Source organism: Solanum lycopersicum, chromosome 2 (assembly GCF_036512215.1).
Source record: "Solanum lycopersicum chromosome 2, SLM_r2.1".
NCBI classification, from domain to species: Eukaryota; Viridiplantae; Streptophyta; class Magnoliopsida; order Solanales; family Solanaceae; genus Solanum; species Solanum lycopersicum.
Window position 1 is genome coordinate 42,932,976 of NC_090801.1, and position 5,348 is coordinate 42,938,323.

General features: G+C 27.9%; 1 long non-coding RNA gene across 1 annotated transcript; it reads left to right on the forward strand.

Annotated features, from left to right (window-relative positions):
- The first annotated feature begins 2,689 nt into the window (after positions 1-2,689).
- LOC101259206 (uncharacterized) lies at positions 2,690-3,565 on the forward strand. Its single transcript, XR_011214557.1, has 3 exons — positions 2,690-2,847; positions 2,947-3,000; positions 3,150-3,565. It is a non-coding gene; the product is annotated as an uncharacterized lncRNA (long non-coding RNA).
- Positions 3,566-5,348: the final 1,783 nt, after the last annotated feature.

A 5,348-nucleotide genomic window follows, 5' to 3' on the forward strand; every position in this document is an offset into this window, starting at 1 on the left:
TAATGGCTCAATCTTCCTGGACAAAGCCTAGATGCCCAGTTTTAGGATTAAATGTCGTAGAGATGTCATTTTCTGACAATCCTTTTTGATAATGTAATATTTTATTATTTCTCGTAAGAGTTGTAGTATTTATGTGTTTAATTATAGGATATGGGGTTAACTTTTTTAAGGGTTTTTAAGTTTTCTCTTTAACTTGGGGTTTTCATTTCATAATAATTTTTGAAAGTATGTGCTGAAATTCCTTAAATTAATTATGTTCTTTATGTGTTTGGGTTTATTTTTAAGTGTTTTAGAATATTTTAAGTTTATTTTTTAAATTACGACTTTTATTTGATATTTGTGTTGTGTTATGTTGCTATTTTTATGTTGGAATATATGGATGATTTTTTATGTTTTCGAGTCTCAATAAATTTATAATTTAGAATTTAAGGGTGAAATTTTATATATGTGAAATTTATAAATTTCATTTCTTGATTCCTTATTCGAAAATTAATGTAATTATGAATGTACACGACAATTCCAAATAATAATCCAATAGTCTGGTCATGAATCACTCTCAAAAAATTATATTTTTGAGGATGCATTAAACTGTAAATTAAATGCATTAGTATAGTTGTGTTTTTTTGTTAAAATTTCTAGATCAAAATCTTAATAGGATCGAATATTTCTTGTCCTAAGATCTAAAAGGAGGTTAGGCTTTATGTCCCCTTCCATTTGGCTGTTAATATCATTAAATCTGGAAAAAAATAGAAAAAAAAGACCTAACTTTAGGGTAAGAGGTAAGTCAGAGTTAAATATCAAATTTCAATAGAAACAAAAACAGCCCTTACTAAATGGATTAAGAAAAATTATTTTTTTTAATGGTTCTAGAGATTAAAGTAAATCAACAAGTGATTTGAATGTGTAAAAAAATCTCGTAAAAGGATTAATATTTTGTAACTGACGGAATAATGGCAAGGCACAACAGTGAGGGGGTGATGTTCAATGTCAGTTATAAATGATGTATTTTGTAAAGTTTTGATTGATGTAACAAATGAAGGTGACATTAAACTAGCAAAAACTTATGTTATAAGTAGTTGATGATGATGATAGAAAAATGTAAGTTTATCATTTTTTTGTTGCATTTATAATATAAATACTGAGTAGTTGGTATATGATTCTAATTTAGATTTAGCTTCCTTTTATGAAAATGTGTATTTTCCATCAATATATTTATTTTCTTGTATTAATATACATATCTTAGTTTAGATCTCAGATCCTCCTTTCTTTTACTTAATAAGCATATATACCCAACGAGATTCCAACAATTTTTTAGGTACTTCGCTCTAATGCAACTAGTTTTCACTACTATTAGCATCCTTATTACTATCCTCAATCCCCGTTGTCCTTAATTTCTCCTCCATATCCTGAGAGTCATTCCACTTAACCCTTGATATGTTAGATACGTTCCTTTTCTTTCTCTACCTCTTAATCTCTAAATTCAGTATCAAGAATTTAAATATTTTACTTGAAATATTAAGGAATATTTTAAATTAGTTAACCCTAAACTCTAAAATATAAATAAAATAATTTTAACACATTATTTTTCAAATTTAGCAAGCAAACCTAATTCAAAAATCCTTAAACTCGTTAAATCCTACACCATTAACACAAAATCATTGTGGCCAGTTTATGAGAATTTGTTAAAAAGATATATATTTATTATTTTTGTCTTTATTGAGTAAATTTTTGAGAATTTTAAAATAAGTGAGTTGTTCGAAGCTTAAGAGAATTGTTGGGACATTTTATATATATCCTTCATTTAATGAGGTTCTTAACCACTTTACATTTTATAGGAGAATAATTTGAAAATGCTCTAAAGAAAAATTGTTGAAAGTAGCATTTCAATTAGTTATGTACTAAAATATTTTTCTTAAAAAATTATTATAACAATTCACTTAACATGAATAAAGGGAGTATTAAGTTGAAAAAGCTTCATAATTACTCAAACATTCTTACCTTATTAACTAATTATTATCCCAATAGTTTGAAATAATTACATATTGTCTCACTAATAGTTTCATATCAGATTTCAAATTACATATACTAGATATATGTATTTTTTTCAATCAGATAAAATACAGATAGGAAAAGAGGCGGGCGAAAGAGTTAGAGACATGGGAATACACTTAGATATTTACAACTAATTTTGGAACCTCATATATCCGAAATACATGTATATTGGGACCAAACTTTTACACGAGTGACAACTTTTTTTTAAAAAAAAAAACTCATAAAATGGCACATAATTATATTCTTAACTACTGAGATTTATGTTGTTTATGTTATTCAGGTTAGTAATGCAAAAAAAGTAAAAATAATCAGGTAATATAACATTAAATAATTTTTTTCCAATAAAAAAAAGTATAAAACTGATAACATTTAATTAAACTTTTAATCTTTTAGAAGTGGTGAAAAAAGGGTTATAAAAATAAATTTACAACTAAAAAGAAAAGAAAAACAAAGGAAAAAAATAAAAAAAAAATGGGTCATGGTATCATACAAGAGTCTTTCACATGTTTTCTCATCCTAGTGGGATACTTTTTCATTTCACTTAATCCACGGAAATGGAATACCCTTCACATTTTTTTTGCATTGCACTCTGCACTCTTCTTCTTTATATTCTGCCAAATGGTCTAATGGTTTCTCCGCCCTAAAACTTTTATGAAGTTTCTCTATATCCATTTTATAATTCTTTTAGTTTGAAATTTAGTATACTGATATCTCATTTTATAGATTTTGTTAACATGGAAAAAACTAGAAAAAAATTGAGGAATGTGAAGTTGAATTTAGGGCGTTCATTGAATGGTAATTTGGGTGTTAACTCTAAAAAATTGAAGATATTGAACTGTTCATCGTCAATAACTAATGAAAATTCTTCTTTGTTGTTTTCACATGGATTACAAGGAAGTGTTGCTTCAAGTTTGACTGAGCTTGAAACCCAACAACCACCTAATCGATGTATGAAAAATTTCTTCCTTTTTATTCTTTCGTTGAAACACTCTTTATTTACTCAACTAAAAAGAATTGTGTAAGTTCACGAAAAATTCTATCGATTAGCTTTTTCAAGTTTCTCAAAACTACTAATGAGAAATAATGAATGTTTTCAGGGAAAAGTGCTAAATAAGTTGGAGAGAAGCTGAGAAAATTCTTGTACAAGATGCCTTTTGTTTTCTATGACGGACCAAATGGAAAGAAGACAAAAGGATACTTGTTATACTCGTTTACGTTTGTGCTTGTCATGCTGATTTTCTGACTCCAGCTCAATTTGTCAAACATGGTGGTGGAGTTGACGTTGAAAACCCTTTAAACCATATAGAAATAATTCTTGACTACTGAAAAATTGACTAGCTGCTTTAATATGGTTGTTGTGTGATCTTCCTTTTATTTTGTTGTACTGGAAAAGTTAAAAATGGCTAATTCCCAAAAAATCATTAGCTTTGATATCGTTGTTATTTGATATTTCATTGTATTGTAGAAACTAAGTCCCTTCCATCAGAGATATATTAAGGTTATGTTTTAGTCACTCTGTTTTTTTTTTTTGTTTTTTTTTTGGGCTATGTGGTGCTTATTTGAGCTTTAATTAGAAGCAACTAACAACTTTTAAAGGGTTTCTAAGTTAATTTTCAACTTGAGATTTTCATTTTGTTGCTACATTTAGAAAATAGGTATTAAAACACTTGATATTAGTTGTTTTCTTTATGTGCTAGGATTTGGTAACTCTTCTGTTTTAAAGTTATTCTAAGTTTATATTTTGAGTTAGAACGTCTATATCTTGTAACTAGAGGATGGAAAGCATGTGCAAGTCGGACCTTATGGAAAATGGGTTATTAAAAAAATAAATATAATTTAATTTATTTATATAATTGATTTAAATAGAATATGTTATAATTCTGTAATTTTGAGCTCATGCCAACGGATTGATGAGTGCTCTATCTTTCATAGAGGATTTAAATTTTATTTGTAGCTTTTTCTGTTATTCTCTACGTGTTTTTTAATGTAGTAAAAGAGTTTTAAAAAAAATATGAACTTATTATCATAAGTTAATGGTCTAAAATATTTTTAGGTATTCCTGATTTTCAGTATATATTGTTCAGGCCATTGGATTACCGTCGCCACTGAATCGATATAGTTCCATAACTACCATTAGAGTACGTCAATGAAAGCACCAATAATAAGACCAACTCAATGCAAGGAAATTCTTCTATCACAAATTCAAATCAAGAATTTCACTATGCAATCTCTAAGTACACGATCTCATTGCCAAGTCTGAATTCGAAGTATAGCTTGATTCACTACTTCTTATGAAAATTAGGTTGAATCACTAAAAAAATGCAACACGAATAAGCTAAATTTTGAATTTTCTTTATGTGTTTAGGGTTTATTGTTAACTGCTTTAGAATTTTGTAAGTCATGACGTCCATTTCTTGTTAATCGGACAATATAGTTATTAGTTAGGTTATATTATGTTGCTATTTTTGATGTACGAATATATGGATGAGTTTTTGAGTCCCAATGTAATTTAGGGTTTACGGGTAAAATTTACATGTGCGGTTTAGACTTAAGGTATGAATTGATTGGCATATTTGATCCTCTTTTTTAAATGTAATTCATAATTTCTTGATCCCTTATTCAAACACTAAATGTAATTATGAATGTGTATGACAATTTCAAAGTGCAAACCCAACAATTATGTCATGAACTACTCTCTAATAATTTTGTTTCTGACCATCCTAAATTTTTTTATGATGAAGACTTACCCTTAAGGTCAAGAGGTATGTCAAATTAGGATAATTCAAATTCAGGTTGTTCAAAATTAATATCGATATCCAAATCAATAATTTGGTTATTGGGTCAATAATTCGGGTTGCAGTTTACTATAAACTCTTATTGGCTTATAGGTTGGATCCCAGTTTGACAATATTTCTAATCGGATGCCCCGATAACCCGATAAGAAGTTTAAATAAATGCAGTTATATCACTCAAGGTCTTAGGTACTTTTAGCTTTTAGGGTTTACCCTCCAGTTTTCTGAATTTTTACAGTGACTTCATTTATATTTGACACTCAAATTTCAAAATAATATTCTAAAGTTGCGACATCACTCATTGTTTCACTGTCACTGCTCCTATGTCGGTGAGTTATATTGAAGACCATTCTCTAAATATCTAAATTGAGGTTCAAATGATTGATTCTCTTACTACTACAATCTGCAATTAGAAAGTTATTATTAGTAATGGTCTCATGATCATTAATGGTTCTCATTAGTAGTGTTGTAATGTTTCTCTGTATTTCATATAAAAAATTAGCT